General features: G+C 45.3%; 2 long non-coding RNA genes and 1 pseudogene across 2 annotated transcripts in view; 1 reads left to right on the forward strand and 2 right to left on the reverse strand.

Annotated features, from left to right (window-relative positions):
* LOC122465313 overlaps positions 1–5,559 on the reverse strand; it is a 43,080-nt gene extending 37,521 nt beyond the window's left edge. Inside the window, exon 1 of the long non-coding RNA XR_006290059.1 lies at positions 5,401–5,559. This is a non-coding gene — a long non-coding RNA (uncharacterized LOC122465313). The remainder of the gene's footprint in view (positions 1–5,400) is intronic.
* LOC119565816 overlaps positions 1–24,673 on the forward strand; it is a 71,577-nt gene extending 46,904 nt beyond the window's left edge. The window contains exons 3-4 of the long non-coding RNA XR_005224799.2: positions 18,279–20,403; positions 22,519–24,673. This is a non-coding gene — a long non-coding RNA (uncharacterized LOC119565816). The remainder of the gene's footprint in view (positions 1–18,278; positions 20,404–22,518) is intronic.
* Positions 21,526–21,701, reverse strand: LOC114021548 (annotated as a pseudogene).
* Positions 24,674–25,182: the final 509 nt, after the last annotated feature.

Here is a 25,182-nt window from a genome sequence, read left to right on the forward strand (position 1 = left end):
GTCAGCAAAATGGAACAGTCTGTATAGGAAAGCCTTCAGTGCCAGGACAGGCATTGCGGCAACAGTTGGTGGAAGTGCCGCAGTGGAAATAATGACAAAGGAGTATCAGCCCAAGGAAATAAAACCATAACAAAAGACAATTACACAAAGCAGCATGACAGTTGACTGTAAGTAGTGTGGTCTGAAGCATAAACCCAAACAGTACCCAGTGTTTGGAAAACTGCGTGCCAGCTGCAATGAAAATAATCATTTTGCTAAAGTGTGCTTTACCAAGGGCAAAACTAAAAGACAGGCATGGATTAAGGCAGAATCCATGAATCCAGGCCCTGGGCTGGAAAGGCTCTTAAGGACAAATGTTGGATCTTTGCCCACTGACTTGGCATAGGAGGTGGCTAGCACTCAGGGGCAAAACAGGGCGGAGAATCACAATATAGCTGTTTGTGTATCTGCCCTTACAGCTGATCTGGCAGGGGACAGCTCAGCCACACTGGGGGAAGGAGCAGCTTATAGGAAGCCTTAGGCCTTGAGAACTCCCACTGAGGTCCCTTTCACACTGTGTTGGGTCCCCATCCATCCATAGTCAGGGGAAGAAACCATTCAGATTTGCTGGTGGTGGTTGCTGCTGGGAGAGGGCAGAGAGCAACTGAGTGAATTAATCAGGGCTCACCTCGCTCTTCTTAACTGGTCTGGAATCTAACACCTGACAGCAACTGAGCCGAGGCCCAGATCAGCTCAGTTAGCCATTCGGATTACTTGTTGCTAGGTTGAAACCCTTCCAGGACTGACTCTCCTGATTCTCTGTGCCCTCAAGTGATGGGAAAATGGTGAAGAAAGAGATACCTTAAATAACTCTGCCCCCTGAGTTCCCCATTCTCACCTCTATCAGAGAAGAAACCCCAGCAGTCCTATGGGAAGAGGAGAGAAGAATTCCCACTCCCCCTCCTTCTTCAGGCAAGTAGAAACAGGAAACCCTACAAGTGCCTCCCTTGATTTGGAAGCAGAAGGGAAAATGCATCCTCTCTCTTCAATGGGAATGAGGGAGATGAAATAACTACTCAATCCTTCTCCCGCAAACATGCTTCAGTGGGGTAAAGGCACAACAGTGGCAGACAGTGAATGGAGTGTGACTGTTGATGGTAGAGGCAGAAGCCAAGGGGTGAGTGATGGGTTTAAGGGTCAGTAGGGAGACAGAAAGTGGAAAGAAGGAAATGGAGGCAAAAAGGGAAGACTGAGGAGTTGGAGATGAAATGAAGGAGCAAAATATTGAAGGGCTTGGGAAGATGTGTGTGGAAGAGGAAATAGAAGAATAAGAGGACCTGAGGGATGGAGAAAGATGATTACACAGGAAAAGGGAGGAAGGGAAAAGAGACACTGAAAAAGCATTCCTTAGATTGTAAGCTCTTTGGGGTAGGGACCAGGTTTATTTTATGTGTGCATACAGTGCGTAGCATAATGGGGCCCTTTTGGTCTTTGATTAAGGTGTCTAGGTACAACTGCAATATAATTAAACAATAGTGAAGATGACTATGGATAAAAAAATATACAATATACAGAATGAAGAAAAATTGGAGGGAAGTGATAAAGAGAACACAAGCTGCAGGAGGGGACATATTGCAGCCAGTTTATTTAATTGTCTTTTTAACATTTAAAAAAGTTTAATGCTACAAATACCAAAAATAAAAAGACACAACTGTTTGATTCTGTGCAAAGCCTTGCATAAACTATAAACTATGTGAGAGTATCTGAAGAGTTTGTACATTCTGGGACACACACAGAAAAAGGCAATATCATTGGAGCATTAAGTGACCTGGCTTTACCAGTGTTGTAGGCAGTGTAGTTGTAGCCATGTCGGTCCCAGGATGACAAGGTAGGTGAGGTAACGTCTTTTGTTGGACCACCTTCTGATGGTGAGAGAGAAAAAGAGCTGTGTGTGGCTTGAAAGTTTGTCTCTCTCACCAACAGAAGTTAGTCAAATAAAAGATATTACCTCATCCATCTTATCTCTCTGGCTTTACCACGACAGTCCCAGTTTTTCATGTGGTGTCCCAAGAACTTCTTTCAGGACACCTGAAATGTCCTGGGGGTGTTTCATTGCACCAATCAAAACTGTTTTTAATAACCACAAAATGTTTGTTGAAGATACTTTGGTGCACTGAGAACAATTTCTCTTTGTTTACCCGCAGCGAACAGCCCAGTGGAAGGGGTGTTCCAGGTTGTGGACAGTGTTTGAAGTGAAGAGAAAAGCCAGAAGAGCGTAGATAATATCAAAGCTCTTCTTGTGCTCAAACTAAATGTTAATGATACTTGTTCAGTGTTTCACGATAAACTTATTCAGGATGCTAAATTACTGGAGAAATCCTCCTCTTCAAGAAATATGCTGTCATTGCTTTTGACTCAGTGTACATCTACACAACAAAAGCTGTGCATGGCCTAACAGAGCTAGCATGAATCCAGCTTGTGCTGATAACAATAGCCATGAAGACAATGCAGCACAGGTTTCAGCAGGTCCGACACAGACCCTTTGTACGTACTTAGCTCATGAGCCCACTCTGAAGACTGCGCTGTCTTGAGGGCTATTGTTACCCATGCTAGCTGGATTCAAGCTAGCTTGGGTGGGCTAGCTGACAGTAGTGATGCTAGCACACACTGAGAAAAAAAAATTAAAGGTTTCTTATGAGTATTTCATGTCTCTAAAAAAAAATGTTGCCACAAAACTATTTATTTTGTTCCAATTTTTTAATTTTGAAAATATTGTATTTGAGTGGCCCTCAAAAACTGTGTTTATATATCTCTGTATACAGAGAGAGGGAGGGGTATATTATGCACATGCACCTTGTAGTATGGTAAACTGAGGGGAGTTATTGTGGATTTTTGTGGGACATAAAAAATGTTGGCTAGGCTTCATCTGCTTGCCTGACCAGCCCTGGGAGGTGGGGGGAGGAAGAGAAGGAGAGTCTGTTAGTGAGGAGGAAGTGTATGTGGAAATGAGCTTCAGTTGGCTTTAATCCACCTCCGCTAAAAGGCATAGACATTTGCACACTGTAACTAGGATAGACATCTGTGAGGCAACTTATATTGAAACTGTTCTTTTTGAAGAAGCACTTGAAACTGCACAGAGCCATTCCTGTGATGGTATTTGCACGGCAATCTCTGATCACTGGGTAGCCCCACCAGAGGTTAATTAATGGATCAATCATATCCTTTAAAGATGAGGTATAAAGGAAACAGAAAGTGAGCCAACCACAAAAAAAGGTGCTGAGTGCTCCAGTTAACCAGTCGGAGTGGGGGAGGCATTCAGCACAGGAATAAGTTTAACAATGAATCTGGAGCCAGCCAGAAGACACACTGGGACCTATACATTTATAGAGGTTATTTACTTAATATTACCTTCCCTAGGGACTGCACCTTGACGTGCTGATTTGTGTGTTCCAATGACCCTGAGAGCTCTGCTGGCAGGAATATAGCTCCTGGTAGGACTACTCAAGCCAGATAAGTCAAAGGGAGCAGATAAATAGCAGCCCACTGGCCCTTTGGGTTGGGGGTTCAGCAATAGGCCAGCAACCTATACTAGTAAAAAAAAGTCAAGTTCTAGAACCTCAAGAAGGGAGCCATTCTGGCAAGCAGCATGACAGCCGGGGATGGCAGAGCCTCGTTCAGACCTTAAGTGATGTGTGATGGTGCAGGAAGGATTTAGATTCAGTACTAGCTTGGCAACATCTCTAGCTTATCCTTATTTCTGTTCTAAAATGTCCCCCACTGCTTGCTTAGTGAGGCCATTCAGTAGCTATTTCTGCAGCTGAGCCCAGATGCATGTTGCAGTAACAGGCCATCTTGAAATTAAGCAGTGGCATAGAAACAATTTTGATAACAATGAAGCCTGAAGTATAGGCCAAATTATACAAACAAGAAAGTTGCACTTAGACCCATTATGCCCCAGCAACTGAAGTGGCAGAGAGGGTGTTTGAACATGACCAAAGAAGGTAAAAAGCATTTTTTGCTGTTCATTGTAACACCAGACGGAAGAGGTTCTCTTAGGCAATCGAGCATGTGAAACTCTTGGGCTAGTTCAAGGAGCATAATATATCAAAGACACAAAGTGTGTCAGGGAATACACTATTTGCATCACTACAGCTAGAAAAAATACCCTTTAAAGTATTTTCCAAGGGTTTGGAACACTGCCTGAATTTGTAAGACAGCTGGGAGAGAACTACGATAGAGAGAACTAGACACCCATTGTTTGAAAGCGATCGCAAATATATGGCATGGAGTAGCCACGTAGCTCAGTCGAGACATGTTTTCTATTCCTAGAGAAAGTAGAACTAGTAGATGGAATATTAATAAAAGCAGAGGGGCAACATGGTCGAGTGCAGTGGTCACCAACTGGTCGATCGCGATCGACTGGTCAATCCTACAGGTTCTCCCAGTCGATCGCGATCTCTGGCGGCGCAGAGTGGCTGCCACTAAGGCAGACTCCCTGCCTATCCCAGCCCCATGCCGCTCCCAGAATCGAACAGCACAGCCCTGCAGCCCCGGAGGGCCGGGGGGCAGGGGTCTCCCTCCGCACACTGCTCCTGCCTGCAAGCCCCGCCCCCACAGCTCCCATTGGCCGGGAGAGCTGCGGGGGTGGTGCTTTCAGAGAGGGGCAGCATATGGAGCCACTTGCGCCCCACCTTTCCCCCCAGTGGCTGCAGGGGCGTGTTCGCCCCTTCCAGGAGTGATGTGGGGCCAGGGTAGGCAGGGAGCCTGCCCTAGCCTTGCTGTGCCCGCTGCCGACCAGGAGCCACCGGAGATAAGTGCTGCCCAGTGGGAAGCTACACCCCAACTCCCATCCCTGAGCCCCCTCCCAGAGCCAGCACCCCATACCCCCTTCTGCACCCTGTACCCCCTCCTGCACCCCAACCCCCTGCCCCAGGCTCAGCCCAGAGCCCCCTCCCACATTGCGAACCCCACAGCCCCAGCCCAGAGCCTCCACCCCCTCCTGAACCCCAGCCCCTGCCCGGTGAAAGTGAGTGAGGGTCGGAGAAGAGCAAGCAAGGGAGAGGGTGGGGTGGAGTGAGCAGGGCGGGGCTTTGGGGAAGGGCCTCGGGGAAGGGGTGGGGTAGATCCTGGGTTGCCCTTAGATTAAAAAAGTGATATTGGGTGTAAAAAGGTTGGAGACCACTGGTCTAGTGAGTAGGGTGCTGCAGCTGGGAGTGAGCCTCCCAGTAGCCAGACTCAAGCTAGCTCTGCTCAAGCTAGTGCACTGAAAATAGCAGCATGTACATTGGTGCACAAGCAGTGGCTGAGGCTAGCCATTTAACCTCAGACCCAGGGCTTCAGGTGGGCTTGGACTTGGACAACCCAAGCCACTATCCATGCCACAACGCTCACATGGCTATGATTAGCACACTGCTTTATTACCTTGGGCGAGTCACTTTTCCTCTCCATGCGTTGGTTTCCCCTACCATCCATTGTCTGCCTTGACTGTAAACTCTTCAGGGCAGGGCTCTGTTTTACCATAAGCCAGTACAAAAAATAGCACAGTGGGGCCCCAATCTCAGTTGAAGCCTCGAGTAGCTACTGTAATATAAATAACAATAAAAGCAAAGTTAAATGGCCAGTGTCTATGCAAAATAAAATCCTAGAAAGTTATAGTGATCTGCAAAGAAAACAAGAGTTTGTGCCCTTAACTGCTTCTTTCTGATGGATATGAAGGCGGCCTTATCTGCATTTTCTCTCTTTAGAAACATGAAACCCTCACTGCCCTCTCTTTTGGTTCTTCTTGTGGCGCTGCAAATATTGGAGGATCATGCACCCTGTGCTTGCAACCCTCATGACAATAGTGCAGAGCTGTGCAGGATCCATGCTTCTGTCAGAGATGGTCGACAGTGAGGAAGGCCACACGGGTCTGAGGGATTTTGAAAAAAGGCGCAATAATTATGGGATATAGATGACCTCATGGGATGGAGATAGTTACTGAGAACTTGACCCCTTGCATGGAGTCACCCCTATATGAATTGTTTCTGTCCCACCATGCATGGCCAAAATTTCCCAAAAGACAGTGGGTTGGATGGTGACGAGTTACACAGTGGGATACCTAGCCATGGCGGCTCTATGCTGACGTAACTCACTTTGGCAAAAAGTTGCAGTGTAGACATAAGATTCGCAGCCCTACTCCTTTCCTCACACTGTCCCCTGTGCCTTCCTCTTCTTGTGCACCAAGCAGTCTCACTTCTCTTGGTTAACTTTCCACCATTAACCTCCACCCCAGCACTCTCTACTCCCACTCTGGCAACTAGCCATTCACAGAAATATATTTTCTAAGGTCGACAAGGACCGGTCAAACAACACAACGTGTATAATTTGACCTCTGGGAGGAACATGTATGTTACCTCAGGAGTATGCCTTGCCCATAGTTTTACAGGTGTCTATAACTTCTGTCTGTCTCTCTTTTTCTCTCTGTGTCTTCCCTATCCACCAATGTTCTTTTATTTTCCTTATTACACATCTGTGAACTATGCGGGGCAGGTACAATACCTGCCAGCAGGGGAGTCATTTCAGAAAAATTTGAGGAGGGGAGAAGTTGTGTCAGCACATAGACTATTATATGTGATTCTGTTATGTCCTGTAAAGTTGGGAGGGGAAAAGGGCACTCTCTGGATCTCTGAGAAAGAAAGCAGCAGAGCTACTCAAGAGTGACTGCCTGTGACAAGGTAGAACAGCACTGCACAAGTCCCACTGCATAGTGGGTTATCACAGACCTCTGCCTCTCGTGTGGATGATCTGGGTATGGTGGGGTGTTTAAAGGCACAAGAGAAGGGGCTATGGTGGTGGCTACTGAGGGTTAAGGGTATGTTTCCCGCCCCCCAGCCATCCTTTCATCTAGCTCAGAAGCTGGAAGGGTGTCTGCCAGTTGGGCCCCAGTGTTCTGTGTGACTTGTTTTTGTTTGGAATCCTTTGTTTATGTCACTATATAATAAAGCCCTGAGGCAAGAGACTGAAACTCTGCCGCAGTGCCGCTAGGGAGAGCGTTATTCTTCTTCCCCAGCTGTTGGTCCTGCCCACCAGCCCACACTATCCTGTGTCAACAACATTAAAGGCAGCCAACAGATCTGAAAAGATCAGCACAGAAGTAGACCGCTTGCTTCTAAACTAGACTGGCACCATGGGTAAAAACCTGGCCCCACTGAAAAGCTAAATGGATACAAGTCAAAACAAACAAATGCAAAGCCCACCTCATTGCCCAAGATTTTCCTCCACAGTATCTACACTCTTTTGTATTCATTAGAAAACCAAACCTATCTCCTAATATTATGGAAGGGAGAGAGAGAAAAAATCATTCCTGTCATTGTTTTATTCTGGGAAGGCACTCAAATATTACAGTGATGGATGCCAGTATCAGAGCCTAGACAGTGAGATAGATCCAATTGGTACTAGAGAGAGACAGGAAAACAGACCAAATGGAAATCCATTACCGTCACTCTGATGTTTGGGGAGAGGAATCATTGGCACAAAAATCCACCTCCAGAAAAGAAAAGAAACAGCAGTATCCTTTTAAAAATTAGAACCTACAGAGGAAACAAAAATATTCTCAGCCTCACCAAGCGGGTTTACTACCAGTGCAATTGGGGTGGATATAGGTTAGAAGGATTAAGACATACAGATCTTTTAAGACAAATATTAGATCTCAGCATAAAAGGTACATGAGACCATCATTTTATTAATATGCAAATGGGTAGAAAATGACAAACATGGCTTTGCATTATGCGGATAGAAAGACAGAACTGGAGGCCCAAATGCTCCTTGGCATAGAACTAGATTTTGGCAGGAAGGGCCTCACATCCTGTTCTGTGTATTGTTCTGCTAACTTGCCTGGTGGCTGGGAAAGTTTCTTCCAGCTACTTACACTATCCTTACGCTGCAGCTGGTTTGCCTCCTAGCTATTGATTCACTTCCCCAGGCATTTCTCCGATTGTCGTGCTCTTGTCGTTGCGTCAGAGAATTCATTGGATTTGGGAGGTTGGTTTCAGACTGCTTGCTGCCAGAGCAAAGTTTCCGGCATTTCCACATTTTTAACCACTGAGAATAGTAAAAGCAGATGTGTGGATAAGGGAAATTTCAGCCGAGTTACAGGTGGAGTTTCAAGGGATCCCAGCTGTCTAATATGAGAAAACATGCATTTTATCCAGTGCTATTTAACTGGATAGAACACTACCTTCCATATTTATTGTTCCTGCTTCTTAAAAACACCACACACACACAATACCCACGGGGTGCAAAGTCTTAGCACAAAGAGCAACTTTTTATATTTTATCAGTTTCCCCCCAATTATTATGTGTATATACATTCAATATATCTGATCCAATTTTAATTGTTGGGTGGTGTATGCAGCTTGTTTCCGCTTTGAATTACTTTGTGCATTGCACCTTTAAATCGAGAATTGTTCCCTCTCCCCCACCTTGCTGCAGAGCTAGCTGCCATTTTGTCTTCAGCTACAGCTTGCTGCAGAGGAGGCACGCATAGGCCGCGCTAACGGAGACCTTATTTTGGTTCATCCTTGTTTGAGTCTTCTCTACACAGGCAACGCAGGTTGTTAGGAGAGGGGAAAAGTCCACTCCAGTGTCGAGGGCCCACCCAAGGCATATTCACCATTTGAGTGGGCCGTCTGCGGTGCATATGCTTTGTACAGCCACTTTGCACAAGGGTAAGTTGTGCTCCCAGAAAACTGTGTATGGTTGCTCTTTGTGTAGAGCTAAACATAACAGTTTGGCGGATAGAACTGCACAGAAACCTGGTAACAGGAGACAGCACCTTTAACATCTAGGTGACTGGTTTGAATCTAACCCAGACTGGCTGTGTAAGTAAAGCTATTTTTGTTTAAAATTATGTGAGAGAACCCCATGAAGAATAGAGAAACTGATTGGAAATGTTTCAGTAGCCATTTTAACCTGTGTATAAAAAATGCACACTGGAACTCTTCAAGCACTCGACGTAGTCAGCAGTACTTTGACCTCAGACTTCCTAATGCACTTGATAGATGACACCATAGTTGCAAATCCTGTCTTGCATTATTGCTTATTTGGCTTCAAGGCAAATGGTGTTGCCAAGGCTATTTCACGATGGGTACAAGGGAACACAAAAAACAATGAACCATTTCATGACAATGATGACCCAATGCAGTGAAGGGCAGGAAGACATTAGGCATTGATGCTTCTGGGTACGACCAGAACTTAAAGGTGACCTCAAATAGTCTGTTTAAAAAAAGAATAGAGTGTCATTATGTCACAGGCTGAATGGCCCTTTAAGGCATGCCCTTTAAGGCATTGCCTGTGACCAGACAGTTATTCCCCCAGCTGAGTGTGAGGGAGACTTAATTATAATGCTTGACCCCAGCTAGAAGGGGTTAGAGGGACTACTTAAACAGGGCCGTGAACTCAGCTGGGGGAGTAGGGTTGCCAGGTGTCTGCTTTAGTCGAAAAGGGACCGTGGTGGTTCCAGTTAGCACCGAGCCATTAAAATCTGGTCAGCAGCGCAGTGGGGTTAAGGCAGACTCCCTGCCTGCCCTGGCTCCACATGACTTGGGGAAGCGTCCAGCATGTCCAGCCCGGTTCCTAGACACAAGGGCAGCCAGGAAGCTCCACGCGCTGCCTCCACCTTGAGTGCCAGCTCCACAGCTCCCATTGGCCAGGAACCACCGCCAATGGGAGCTGTGCGGGGGGCGCCTGCGGGCGGGGGCAACGCACAGAGCCCCCATGGCTACCCCTCCCCCTAGGAGTCAGAGGGACATGTTGCCACTTCCGGAAGCTGCCTGAAGTAAGCACTGCCCGGAGCCCGCACCCTGAACCTCCTGCTCTAGCTCTGAGCCCCCTCCCACACCCAAACTCCTTTCCAGAACCTGTACCCTCTCCTATACGCTGCACCCCTTGGCTCTAGCCCAGAGCCTCCTCCTGCAGCCCAAATTCGTCATCTCTGGCCCCACACCAGAGCCTGCACTCCCAGCCAGAGCCTTCTCCGCCTCCACACCCCTGCCTGAGCCCGGAGCTCCCGCCCACACCCTGAACCCCTCATGTCTGGCCCCATCCTGGGGCCCACACCACCAGCCCAGAGCCTGTACCCCCTCCCGCACCCCAACCCCCTGCCCCAGCCCCCTCATGCACTCCAAACCCCTCAGTCCCACCCCCCTACCCGGAACCCCTTCCTGCACCCCAAACCCCTCATCCCCGGCCCCACAGCAGAGCCCGTAACCCCAGGCATAGCCTTTACCCCCCCACCCCAACTCCCTGCTCCAACCCAAAGCCCCCTCCCACACCCTGAACCCCTCATTTCTGACCCCACCCCAGAGCCCACACCCCCTCCCACACCCCAACCCGACCCCCTGCCCCAGCGCGGTGAAAATGAGCAAGGGAGGGGGAGAGTGAGTGACGGAGGGAGGGGGGATGGAGTGAGCCAGGGCGGGGCCTCGGGGAAGGGACAGAGCAGGGGCGGGGCAATGGTGTTCCATTTTCTGCAATCAGAAAGTTGGCAACCCTGTGGGGGAGAGGAATCCCAGGAGAGAGGAGCAAAGGGAGATCTCTCTCTTGGAAGGGCCTGGGGAAGCCAGGCTGGAAAGGACCCACAGGAAAAAGTTAGGCTCCTGTCAGGGAGGTCATAGGTTAGGGCCTGTAGGCAGCATGGAAACTGCCAGAGTCCCTGGGGAAGCGAGACAGTGGGGGAATCCTGCTGGAGCAGAATCAGCAACACCCAAGAGGGGCAGAAGGAGTATTAGTTTGGATATTTATTTGGACTTATAGTTGGACCTTTGTTACCCTGGAAGGGGTGAAAACTTTTAAGTGACCTGGCTGCAGGGCCAGGCCATAGAAGGCCATTGTGGAGCCAAGGAAGTGGCATTGTGGAGCCGGGGGGGGAGGGTGGGGGGTGCTAGAGGTGAAGTCACTTGCCATGTAGTGACCTGCCACCAGCAGGTGCTATGACAGCAAGAGCAACCGCGTACATATCCTTTGGGACGTGGACCACTCTGCTCTTTGGCACAACCTACTTAATGTATGTCTTCACGTCCCTCTACGGTGTGCTAGAAATAAAGGGAATGATGAAAAACACAAATAGCTATTTTTAAAAAGTGTTTAAGAACCCAAATATTTAACATCTATCTGAGCAGACTTACAAATGATAAAAGGCATTTTAAAAAGCTGGTGCAACTCAGGGCAGAATTTGGCTCCAAATGTCTCCATATTGCTGGTGTCGGATGAGTCTGTTCAATGTGGTTTAATTAAAAAACGTATCAGAGGAGTAGCCATGTTAGTCTGGATCTGTAAAAGAGGCAAAGAGTCCTGTGGCACCTTATAGACTAACAGAGGTATTGGAGCATAAGCTTTCGTGGGTGAATACCCACTTCATCAGATGCATGTAGTGGAAATTTCCAGAGGCAGGTATAAATATGCAAGCGAGAATCAGGCTAGGGATAACGAGGTTAGTTCAATCAGGGAGGATGAGGCCCTCTTCTTGCAGTTGAGGGGTGACCACCAAGGGAGGAGAAACTGCTTTTGTAGCTGGCTAGCCATTCACAGTCTTTGTTTAATCCTGAGCTGATGGTGTCAAATTTGCAAATGAACTGAAGCTCAGCAGTTTCTCTTTGAAGTCTGGTCCTGAAGTTTTTTTGCTGCAGGGTGGCTACCTTTAAATCTGCTATTGTGTGTCCAGGGAGGTTGAAGTGTTCTCCTACAGGGTTTTTGTATATTTTTGCCATTCCTAATATCTGATTTGTGTCCATTTATCCTTTTACGTAGGGACTGTCCAGTTTGGCCAATGTACATGGCAGAGGGGCATTGCTGGCACATAATGGCGTAGATTACATTGGTGGATATGCAGGTGAATGAACCAGTGATGGTGTGGCTGATCTGGTTAGGTCCTGTGATGGTGTTGCTGGTGTAGATACGTGGGCAGAGTTGGCCACGATTATTAATTATTATTTATTTCTATTGTGGTAGTGTCTAGGAGCCCCAGTCATGGCCCAGGTCTTCATTGTGCTAGGTGCTGTACAAATACGAACAAAAAGACAGTCCCTGCCTCAAGAAGCATACAGTCTAAATCAGGGGTGGCCAACCTGTGCCTGAGAAGGAGCCAGAATTTGCCAATGTGCATTGCCAAAGAGCCACAGTATTATGTCAGCAGCCCCCCATCAACGCCCACACCCCACCTGCCAGCTGCCCCGCCAATCAATGCCTCCCCTCCCTCCCTGTGCCTCATGCAGTATGCAGGAAGCTCTGGGGAGTGAGGAGAAGAGCGAGGGCGTGGCAGGCTCAGGGAAGGGGGCGGAAAGGGACGGGGCCTTGGGGGAATGGGAGAAGTGGGGGCAGGGCCTGTGGCAGAGGCAGGGGTTGAACAGTGAGCATTGGGAAGTTGGCACCTGTAGCTCCAGCCCCGGAGTCAGTGTCTATGCAAGGAGCTGCATATTAACCTCTGAAGAGCCACGTGCGGGTCCAGAGCCACAGGTTGGCCACCCCTGCTCTAAATAAACATATCATTCCCTGCATGGTTTATCCCTTAGCATTTTGGCAGCCCATGGGACTTTACAGAAGGGAACAGAGAAGATCCCTGTGTGGAAGAGGAAGCCAGTCAGCCCAAACGAGTATTTGGTTACCCAAAGGGCTTTGCAGGGGAGCGAAACTAAAAATATTTTGCCACCCTTCCTCAGAGGAAAAGGACTGAAATGAGTCACTTATTCCTGAGAAACTGTGGATGTGATAGAGGCCAGCACACTGTGACACATGTACAATATTCATTGATTGTCTCTCCTCACTGTTGTGAAAATTGTGGGCTGTGTTACAGAATTAGAGAGCAGATTGATGTTCTCAAGAAGATCAGTGACTGAAAAACTAACTGATTACAAGGTTAGTTTTAGATCCAGGAGGCCAAAGTGCGGCCAAATGCAGGGCAGCCATCTGAATTCTAAAATGTAGCTTGTGACTACCCTCATCTTTAATCCAGAGGTGTAGCCTTTGGAGACTATAGCCCTGTGCTTGCAATCTGGAGCCAAGCAGTGTCCATCTACACCGAGCAGATGGCCCTTCAATTATAGGGCCTTTCCCTTCCATGGGGAGATGTCTGTCTGAGGCTTGGTCTACACTCCTGGCCTATATCAGTATAACTACATCACTCCAGCAGCATGAAAAATCCATACCCTCCGAGCGACGTAATTATACCAATCTAACTAACCCCTTTGTGTAGGCAGCGCTATGTCGACAGACGGGCTTCTCCCGTTGACATAGCTACCGTCTCATGGGGAGGTGGAGTACCTACACCGATGAGAGAAGCTCTCCTGTTGGCATAGGTAGCATCTTCACTAAGTGCTACAGCAGCCCAGCTGCCCCACTGTAAGTGTAGACAAGCCCTGAGCGAATAAGTTACTGCAAGAGCTGGTTAGGAATTTTTTGACCACCTTTTTTTGTTGTTGTTGAAAAATGCCAATTGGTTGAAACCAAAACTTTGCATGGGAAAGGGTCAGTTTCTCAAATTTCTCTACTTGAAAATTTTTGGGAAAAAAGTTCTAAAAATTGTCAGAAGGTCCTATTATCCACATTTTCAAAACACACAAAAAATTAAGGTCTCCAATTTGAAAAGACTTTGTTTTGAAATTTAAGCTATTTATATTAGAATGTTTAAAAAAAATTTCGAATCAAAATGAAACATTTGAATTGACCCAAATTTTGTGTTTATTTGCAGAAATTTTCAAGATTTTGACTTTTTGTCCTGATTCAGGAAAGGAGAAATTTCCAAAAATTTGCACAGGATGGGAAAACTGTTCCCACCCAGCTCTAGTCATTTTCTTGACATGATTCTTAATTCACTAACAATAAGACCAAAACATTCAGTTTTAGATATTGCTTTCTGCTAAACAGTGTTTCTTGCTACTGGTCAAACACATGGACACCCAGTCACATTCTCTGGAATTATTCATTTCCTCCCATTTATGCCAGCTCCTTGATTGTTTTCTATCTGGTAAAAATTGACTTGTTTAATTCCCAAAGGACCTTTTCAGACACAGATTTCTCCTCAAAGCAGTATTGCTGTTGTGCTCTTTAAATCTTGCAGGCAAGGCCAAACAACCCCATTATTAATACTTCCTTACAAAGGAAATTGGGGTCTTTTACACAGCATTCTAGCTGAAGATACAGACATAGATCTTTAAGATATACCAGTTATTAGCCTTCTCAGTATTTGTATAGCTGAGAAGAATACATCAGATAGGCTGGACACAGTTTGTTACAGAAACTGCAGAGAAATAGAAAGGAAGTAAGAGACGTGCAAGGGATAAAAGTAGTGGTGTGACATGAGTTTTAGGTCTGGCTACCAAGATGGTTCTGAGGATGGGTTCTGTGAGGAAAGCAAGTTGTTGTGTGGATAGCTCTCTATCTAGCAAACCTGCTTATCAGGACAGTGATTAGTCTTCCAGGAGCCAGACATAAGGACAGCACAGAAAATGTGATTAGCCAACAATACTGACAATTAATTTCTTGTGTGGGATGTGTGAGAAAACCCTCCCTTCCTGTTGCATAGTGATAAGAGTGCCATCTGCAGCTGCAGTCCCCCTCAGACACAAGCTGGGGCCAGATTCTGCTCTCACCGTTATACTGGTGTAAATCCAGATATAAGTGGAGTAACTGGATTTACTGGAAAACTGTGTGTATGTAAGATCAGACTGACATCCAGGGGCTTTTGTTTTAATTTATTTTTGTTGTTGTTTAGTTTCCTTTGTTTTTTCTTGCCACTTTAAACAAAGCAAAAATATGATGCTGTATGCACTGTTGTTGGTGTTTTGCTCCGCACTGGTTGAGTTAGTTTCCCAGAGGAGCTCTGTTTCAACTTGAAAGTTTCTCTCTCACCAACAGGAGTTGGTCCAATTTATGATGCTGACATTTGAGACGCCTTTAGGGGACCCGGGTTTTGCGTACTCCCTAATTTGAATTCTTTACTGTAATATCTATTATTGAATACATCAGGCCAAATCCTGTTGCTGGTTTCACTGGGGTTAATGCAAGGTAACTCTCTGATTCCAGTGGAGTTTCTCTGGATTTACACGGTGTAAACTGATACCAGGATACTGACCATTTTAAACACCTTTTTGCAAAGTGGTTACTGTGCAAGCTAAGGGCTTGTCTACACTTACAGCACGGCAGCTGTTGCACTTAAGTGAAGATGCTCCCATCTGCGTGATTAATCCACCTCCCGGAGAGGTGGTATCTATGTCAATGGGAGAAGCTCTTCTATGGACACAGTGCTGTCTACACCAGGAGTTTGGTTGGTATAACTGTGTTGCTCAGGGCTGTGGATTAAGTTTGTAGTGTAGACCAGGGCTAGGAGACAAAAACCAGCCTGAAAATCTATACCATCTTGGCCATTTAAAGTGATTTGTCTTGTAAATACTAGAACAATGTAGGGCAGGGGTGATGAAAGTCCGGCCTAGTGCAATTCAGGGATTTCTGCAATGGAGCCTGCACCTAGCCTCATCTTCCAAAACAGATGCACTCTGTGCAGACGAGGCTCCTAGGTCCTTGGCTGGGGGTAATTCAGCAGAGCACCATTGACGTCAGTGGCTGCACAGACGTACGCTAGCCGATGATCCAGCCCCAATGAGTCTCAGTCATGCCTCCTCTGCTGCTGCCTGTGCTATCGCAGCTACGCTGCTATATATACACACACTCTGGCTCTCCTGGAGCTACAAGTATGTGTCCCCGAGCAGGGGAATCACACCCACAGGTTTGTACTATAGACACAGCCTAAGCAGCCTTCGGGCTCTCTGGCTAGTTGCCAATGTGGTCCTCCATTGGGCACAACTTGGCCTTGACAGCGTTACGAATTTACCAGAGAGCATAGCAAGCTGCTGTTATTGTTTTTAAACAAACCTATTTTCCAATTACAGGAATGCAAAATACATTTTGAGTTGAACAAACTTCATTTCTTTTTGGCTGTCTTTGTGTTACAGGTGTGCAAACAGCCGCTGTTGTTCGCAGACAAACAATTACTCCTAGGCTGTTTCTTCTGCCAAGTTTCAAAGCACAGCACACGTTTGAGTCCATATTATTAGTAGACAGTCTGAAATTCTGCCTGCCATCCCCCTTGGGTATCTAGGGCTTCCCAAGCAGTGGAACTAGTGTGGATCTGCTGAGTGGGGCCAGGTTGCAGGAGCTCACTCTGAGAGGCTCAAACACCTCCTGGTTGCTGCTGCTGTGTTGTGCTCCCTCTGTAGTTCCAAGGAAGGTGTGGGGAGGAGTCTGTGGTGTGGCCAGTGAGTGGATCCATCAGTACAGAGATCCACCAGCCAAACCCCCTACACGGGGGGAACGGCCACAGAGGTGATGGGCTGCAGAAATAGCCACAGAGAGCACCATGCAGCCTGGGAGAAATGCTTCTATCCCCAGCCTATCCTCCATCATGATGAAGGGTGGGGCAGGGTCAAACCTGAGTGATGCTGAAACCCCACACACTAGGTTGAAATGCCAGTCAGGTGCCCCCCCATTCCAGTTTCCATCGTGCACAGGCTCCCAGAATTCCTTACTCCGGCACCAGCAGCAGGGGAGGATTTGTCCCATCCTGTGAAACGCCTTATAACTAAACGAAAGCATGTTTTGTAACACCCCCCAAACCAGGCCAGATTCACCAGGCCTTCCCACCAAACCCTAGCTGGCAAGTTCCCTTTTCATGTAAGCGACACAAGAGAGTTACTTAATGGAATGTCTCTGGACCACTTGCACCTGAGCAAAGCACAAAGGAGGAGGCATCAGAGCCATAAATAGATACACATTAGACATCCGATGAAGTGAGCAGTAGCTCACGAAAGCTTATGCTCAAATAAATTGGTTAGTCTCTAAGGTGCCACAAGTACTCCTTTTCTTTTTGCGAATACAGACTAACACGGCTGCTACTCTGAAACCTGTCATTAAAAACTCTCTAAACATCCCCACATTTTGCATAGTTGATGACTTTCCATAATAGATATGGATGATAAACAACTTTAAATAAACTAAAAATTTATCAGTGTCACTTCATTTATCACCATTATGTTAAACTGAAAGGTATGGAAAGAAAACACTGTGCATTTGGTTGAAAAACTCTGTGCAAATGTGATGAAAGAAGACTAAACTCAATGGGCCAAATCCTACTCTCATTTATACCTCAGCAACATCGCTAATGGGGATTTATAATGGAAGTGCTGACAGTGAAGAATTAGATATGGACTAAATAAAAAAAAGTGATTTGTAATATTCGGTGCACAAACCTTGTGGGCTCAGTACATGGGTAACAGAGTGAAATTTAATAGCCTGCGATACGCAGGTCTGACAAGATGATCTAATGATCCCTTCTGGCCTTAGACTCTGAGATGCTGTTGTCTATGGGCTTGTCTTCACTGTACTGTAAGTTTGTGAGGTAAACTCAAGGGCTGCCCCCCCCACCCAACTGTCAGGAACACACAAAAGTCTCTAGCTCAGGTTAAGTGGTGCTTAAAACTCAGGCTCAATGGCCCATCAGCGGGTTGGGGGCTAGGGTGCTGCTGAAGCTCAAGCTAAAAATGTAGCCTGGGACACTCGGCCTATCTGCACTACTAATAAAAATGCTTCATGCAGCCTCTTGATTCGAGTGTCCATGACACACACTAACACTGCGGTAAAGACAAGCCCTAAAACAAGCAGAGTCAGAGCAACAAATCCAAACAGCCTGAGCTTTGGAATGTTCCGATTCCGATGTAACCTGGGATCCAAATGTTGTCATTCGGATCCCTCTCTGAAAGGAACCTTGCTTGTCATGAGTTCTGCTCCATGGTTGATAAGTAGAGTGAAGGGGAGGAGTGGGTAATTGGAGCCAAAATTTAGGGCTCCCTGTCAACAGACTCCTCCCCTTCATGCTCTATTCAGCACTAGTTCAGGGGCACCTTATGGTGCTGATCACCAGTGTCAACAATGTGTCAGTTTTCTAAAGCAGACAGTGCTTTAATGAGGGATTTTAAATCACTGCATAATGGAGTTTTATGTAAAATGTTACAAATTTGAGATGATTCTGAGCCAAGAGGTAAACAAAATTGCCTAGTTAGGATTGAAACGGCGTATCACATCACACTCTGATATCTGAGGTACAGATGACCTTTTCTATGGCACATGACAATGCATTAAGGAATCTTCTGTATTCTGAAACTTCGTGTTCTTCATAGTTTTTTCAAAAATAATTGACAGCATCTCAGAAAGTTTGCTAATTCCCTTGGGATCTGTATCATTACAACATACTGATTTGTATATATTTACTGCTTCCAGGTTTTACCTTACTGGCTTTTTGTCGATACCTATGCTGACAAATTCAATCAGAAGACCCATCTGAAAAAGTAAAGATCCTTCTAAAAATTTGGTTTGGAATGCCAGCTGTATTTTAAACTTATGGGGGAAGTCAGGCTTTCCTTGTGACTGTAACTAAACGTGGTGCTCGTGAAACCTAGAGACTGAAGTATCTTCTTTATGCAGAGAACAGGCAGAGCATGAACAGTAGCAATATGAGCTACCACACCATGTGCCTTATGCCTGTCAGTGTGAGTGGGAAGTGCAGTCTTTTGGGCAGATCTCAGCTGATGGAAGTTGTCATGACTTTTTTGACATCTCTCATGACTTCAGTGGAGCTATGGCAATTTACACCATCTGAGCCCCTCCCGGTCCATTCAAAGCTTGGGAGGAATGGAAAAGCAATCCTGGCCATTACTTTCTATGACTGGTAAAATAATGGAACCAATGTGAGAGGTAACAGGGAATGTTCCTGTTAAGAGGGGTAACAACAGTGTGAATGATCAACAGCATGGACTTAATAAAGAACAAATCATTTCAGAGAAATATTTTTTTTAACCAAATTATAAAATGTGCCCTCGATTCTGCAGTGGCATCTGCTAGTATGAACCCCTGTGCCCATATGGAGTCCCACTGACATCCGTCGGACTCCACACTGTCACAGGAGGCTGTGTGAGCAGATCCTGATGTAGGATTGGCGTCTGAGTGGGAAAGAGAGAAAAAGAGCAGGTCCGGTATGTCTGGTTTTCAGTAAAGTGGTTGACAGAGTCTTGTGAAACCTTTCTTGAAATTAATTCAACTTGGCTTGGATTTGAGTATTTGCACATGGACTGAAAGCTGGACTGAGTACTGTAAACAAAGCAAAACAAAATGAGAAACAGCAACGTATCACACTGTGAGGGGCTGGCCAGTGGAGCAAGCAAAGGATCGGTGCTAGGCCAAGTTTTATTTCACATTTTTATTAACATCTAGAGGAAGAGGGTAAGCAGCACACTGGAGGCCCAGTCCTGCTGCCACTGCTCTGGGAGTAGATTTCCCACTGACTTCAATAGGAGATCCATGTGCATAACAGCAGCAGCACAAGGCCCTAAACTTGCAGATAATACTAAACTGGGAGGATATGCAAGCACCAGAGAGGAGAGGATACAAATAGTGTAAAGGGACTAGGAGGGAGTCAAAATATGGCTACAAAATTATACCCATCCAGGAAAATGCAAGCTTTGGGAGGGAGTGGGATGGAGGATAGAGCAACTTGTAAAGCAGCAATGCTGAGAAAGACATGAGGATGAGTAGACAGCAAATTGGATATGGGCTTTTAACGCAGTATATTGGCAAAACAACCTGACATGCTTGATTCTCCAGCATCTTCCAGCCACATTAGCGATGGATGGCACCCTAGTGGTGCAAAGCAGACATCGTCCTGTTTTAAATGGGCCTAGAATTATTTTCCCGTATAGAATCTCAGTCCTGCAAGTACAGAATAGCAGTTCCTATGACAAAGCCCTGCCATAGCCCCCTATGAAGGGGGCATGGCCAGGGAAAAGGAGATATGGCCAAGGCATTGTTCCACCTTACCAGTCCTTGACTGCTGTTCTTAGTCAGGGTAAGATAGAATAACCTTCAGGCCCTTTTATCTTGTGCCAGGCACTGAGCTAGCACCCATTGGCCACAGGGTCAGGGAACTGCAAAGTTGACATAAAGCCATCTTTGCATCTCTCCAGGCCTGCACTAAGCACAGCTCAGCCAGCCCAGAAAATTGAGGCTAATGTATTTTGGGGCTGTGAGACTAAACACATCCTATTCTCTCTCTCTCTCTCTCTCTCACACACACACACATATATATATATATATATCAAGGAACTGATAGTGTCTCTCAGCATAGCACTGGTTAGCCCACATCTGGAATTCTGCCTTCTATAAAAGACAGATTGAGAGAATAGCAACAAAAATGATGAAAGGACCAGAAGATGAAGATTAACCTATGAAGAAAGGTTACAAGAGCTAAATCTGTGTAGTTTAGCTAAAGGATGATGGCCAAAGGAGATACAAGTCTACAAGCAACGGATGTGTGTAACGAGCAAGCAGAGAGAGGAATTGCTGAAGCTGAGTAAGTATCTGGAAATATTTGTTTCCCAACAGCGGGGTAGATTAGAGGATGGCACAGTCTCTTAAGGGAAGCCCCATCATATGGGTGATTGAAACTAGACTGGACAAAGTACTGGATGATATCCTAGAGGGAATAACTCTTCATCAACAAGGATAGGGGAATGAACAAGATGAATTCATAGGTCCTTCCCATCTCCGTGAATCTATTTAATGCACTCACTTTTCTCTATGCTTGAAAATAGACACATTTTAATCAAAAAGGGGCTGATTATGGTGATATGAAAGCTCTGGGGCCTCATCTGGCAGAGTTCTCTTTGAGATTCCCAGAAGCAGAAGAAGAGAGCAGCCATTGTACCTTCTCTCTGTGGAATGTGGCGTGCATTTCCCCTGAGCAGGGCCATGGTTCCCCTCTTCAGCCATTTTGAAGCTAGCACCTATCTTTGTGCTAATCTCTACATGCTCTGTACTCAGTGTATTGGTGGTCAGCTCCTGCAGATGGATGAAAAGAGGTGCTATGGGCTAGTGGCTTTAGCACTTAGCTGAGACTCAGGAGACCTGGGTTCTATTCCCTGCTGTACCACTGATCTGGCAAGAAACCTGAGGCAAGTTACTTTACCCCTATGAGTCTCACTTTCCCCATCTATAAAATAGGGATACAGACCTCCTTTGTAAAGAACTTTGAGATTTAGGAATTAAGAGCAAGGTATTATTCATATTACTTGCCTCTTTTCCCCTTGGGCACCTGTGCAGGGCTAGGCATAATAAAGCCCCAAATCTCGGAAAATATACAATTTACTCCAGGAGAAAAACTGGGGATTACATGGCAATCAATGAAACTAAGGAAACAATAAGGTAAACTTAATTGATATGAGCTGTATGGGGGGGAAGGCATCTTTCTATCAATGAGATCACTAATCCATTTATTATTATGATTTAGCTCTCAGGTAGCACTTTTCACATATGGATCACCAGGTACATTACCAAGGTGGATGTGTTCTGATTTTAGAGGGGGAAATAGAGACAGATAGGTTAAGGTCATACCCTGATCCAACGACCTTGTTCCTAATGCTGTGTTCTGACCACTAGATCACATTGCCTCTCTACAATTATATTCCAGGGGACACAGGAATGCAGCTCCCCCAACACACACACTGCTTCACCAACCTCCACAAACTATGCATTGAAGGTCCCTGCATTTAAGGAAATTGTAGGAGTCAGCATATCTGGATTGCAATGGATGAGCCTCATCCTAGAAAAGCCACCTTCATGATCATGGTATCTCCCCTCCCAGCTAATTACATAATTATGTAGTTGTTATTAATTATTTAAGGATCTTAATTCTTTGAAAAGGTGCCTTCAATTATTAATGGGCAGGGTCTGGCTGGAATGACTGCCTCCAGACAGCCTCACTGGTACAGTATACACATCAGTCATTCTGAAAAAAGCCACTGAATTTTCAGGCCATTGTTTAGTTAACCATTAACAATTCATAAAATTCCAGCTCCCTGCACAATAAGCAGCATTCTCTGAATGGTACTAGAAAATCCTATTTCTAGTCTGTTATGAAACAGAGGGTTTGATGTGCTGCCAGTTTTTATGTGGAACTTTGGAAACAGAACACTTCCTGCACTGTGAGTCTTAGACTGAGTGGCTGTTACATAAAGCTTTCCTACCAACTCAAGTTTATCATCACATACATTTTGTGTGCATGTGTGTATGAGAGAGAGATTCTACCAACTCAAGTGCATCATCACATACGTGTGTGTGTGTGTGTGTGTGTGTGAGTGAGAGAGACAGACAGACAGTGGAAAAATCCAATTACCAAATGCAAAATAATAAAAAAAATTCAATTTTTTTTGGATCATTCGGCTCTTCCTGTTTGTCCAGTGCTGACAAATATTCAGTGATTTTTGTCAACTCAGAAAGTGAAGGCAAACAGGAAAAATCAAAAATGCTAAGTTGTATAAGTACTGTATATAGGGGAGATATACATAGCTGCAGAAAGCTATGTATATAGAGATGGATAGATTTTATTTAATTTATTGCCACTGACTAAGCTTTCATTTAAAGCACAGAAATCCCCTTTGGGCCTCTCACACTGTCTCTTGTGTTGCAGTGATAAAAAGGAAGTAAACATCACATCATCAGATATGTGCCAAGTGAAACAAACATGGGATGGCAAAACAGCATATTTGAAGAAGAGGGATACAAACCTTATATTCAAGATATTGGATCCAAACACATATAGGTCATTATCCGGTTGTTTTGCTGTGGGAGGAGATGCAGAACTCCAGTGGTTTATTGATATAATTCCTTGAAGGTGAAGGAGCCATAAAGTGATCTCAAAACTGAGGCGTGAAGCAGCATCATGTAATATAGTTAAACAATAATGCAAACCACAGAAGAATCGATGGAAGAGGAGGGAAATGAATTCACCTAGAAAAGAATGAATATTTAAGTCCAGCACAGAAAGATGTTTGGAGTTTGTGGGGGAAGGTGGAGAATCCCCTGGTTTCCTCTGCACTGATCTCCCATGCCCTGCAGTGTATAAAAGCCTCCTAAATAAAACGACTCTATTAACAGACTACTGTAGGACTAGAGTAAAGATGCACTCCAAGCTCTGGATCCAAACCTCAGTTGAGATATTCAGATCTGCTGTTCCAGTTCAGATCCATCTTTAGATTCTGAAATATGGCATTGACTCCTAAATACCATAATACAAGAAAGGGAATCAGCCAGGCAGGATTGTTTAAACTCTCAGACAACTCATAATTTGACAGTGATCCCTTTTTAAAGTGGGGGAAAGTGCAGGCTTTGAGTGATTCAGATTGATCACCTTCTAATCTGCATTTTAGGTTTGAGTTTTCATTATAACAGAAGTGATTCAAAGAAAAAAAAACTATCTTATTTACATGTAAAACAATTAAGTTCTGTCTGACTTTTCTGCACTCAGGAGCCAGCCACATGTTCAGCTGCAGGGTATTGTAAGGGACAAGAAAATCTGGGAAAATGCTTGCACCAAATTGTTTTGGCTTTCCTATGTATTTGCAGTGTAATTAAGCTGCATATAAAATCAAAAGAAGATTGAGTAAGCGGGGAGGCTATATAGCACATAGAAGTGTGGGCCTGATTCACAGCCCACTGAAGTCAATGTGCAATGATTGCAATGGGCTTTGAACCAGGCCCCCTATGCATGATAACCAAGATAGAATAAATTGCAGCAATGGACATAATACTGTAGTTTAAAATGAAGCTAGAGCAACATTTTTAAGATAGGGTTTTTTCTTGCTGCAGGCAGATAATGGAACTAGCCTCCAGACGTGTAAACTCTCAGCAGCCAGCATGATCATCATGAGCCAATTTCTATTGAAATTAGATCAATACTATTTTTTTCCCTTCCCCTCACTGGCTCCTAAGTGATTCATGAATCTGAAAACTAGTTCATGAATCTGAGAGGAAGGGGGAGAGGAGGAGGCGGAATATCTGCAGTCAGCAAACCTTGACTCTGTTTCATGAATCCAGGGATTAGTTACATAATGTTCTGCTGCCTGCTAGTTGAAACCAGTATTTAGGTTGCCGTTTAAAACTTTTACTTATTCAATTCCCCCCACTCCCCCTCCAAGAACTGGGTAGAGCCACGTTCTTTTACACACACACACACACACACACACACACACACGGCAAAAATCAGAGCCATGTTATATAGCAACTATTTGAGTGTATGTGCATGTGACACACATCTTAGCTACACTTTGTGTGTGTGTATAGAGAGAGACAGACAAGAATCAGTGCTGCACCAGATAGCGCTCCTGGGTGTGTCAGAAATTAGAGCTACGTTATGTAGGAATTCTCTGAATGTGTGTGTGCTTGTGACAAGGTGGAGAGCCACGCTGGGTAATGTGTGTATATGTAAAGACAGACAAGAATCAGCACCACATTACCTAGCACTCATATGTGTACTTGTATGTGACAAGAATAGTTTAACCGGTTATGGGCCCTTTAAATCTGTACTGGAGCCAAGTCTCTCTCTCTGTGGAGTTTCATAAGGAAGCACATGATGAGAGCAGTTGGAAACCACATCTCTGTGAGTGCTGATTACAGCCGACTGAGGAAAATGAGATTTTTATCTTGCAGGAATTCAATTATCAAAAAAATAAAATACAGCCTGTCTGCCTTTATTCGGCTAAACTCACTGCACCGCGGTGTTTTTAATTTAACGCAAAGTGGTGCAAGAATTATTTAAAACATTGTGTTTTTTGTAAAGGAGAGAAGAAGAAGAAGAAGAAGAAGAAGAAAAAAGCCAAAGTCACCCTGCTGGCAAATGAATGCAGCAGGGATGATGTCATTGGAACAGTTGGAGGAGAAAAGAGAAAAACAAGTCTGTGTGTGCTAATCCTGTTTGCTGCCCTAAAGGGAATGGAAGGCAGCCAAGACAAGGAGTTCTGGGAAACCATATAAGGGTGCCAAACAAGCTCTGCCGCCAACATTAGGAACTGACATCTTTGTTCTTTGTAACTTGGAAGGCTGCCAAAGGCCTCATTTCAGCTCTGCGGCATGATTACACTGGACATCTGCCAGCTGAGCTCTGAGCTCCTTTTCTTCTCTTGAAGCTTTTTGCCAAACATGCAGCAGTTGCCATGGCAGTGGAAAGTAAAGTTTATATATATATATATATATATAAAAAATATAAGAAACAACAACAAAGCAGAAGCACGCCTTTATCCAGCTGTGCCACATGTGCAGATATAAAAAGCAAGCTAACCTATTAATCAAGGGTTTT

This window comes from Chelonia mydas, chromosome 3 (assembly GCF_015237465.2).
Source record: "Chelonia mydas isolate rCheMyd1 chromosome 3, rCheMyd1.pri.v2, whole genome shotgun sequence".
NCBI lineage: Eukaryota > Metazoa > Chordata > Testudines > Cheloniidae > Chelonia > Chelonia mydas.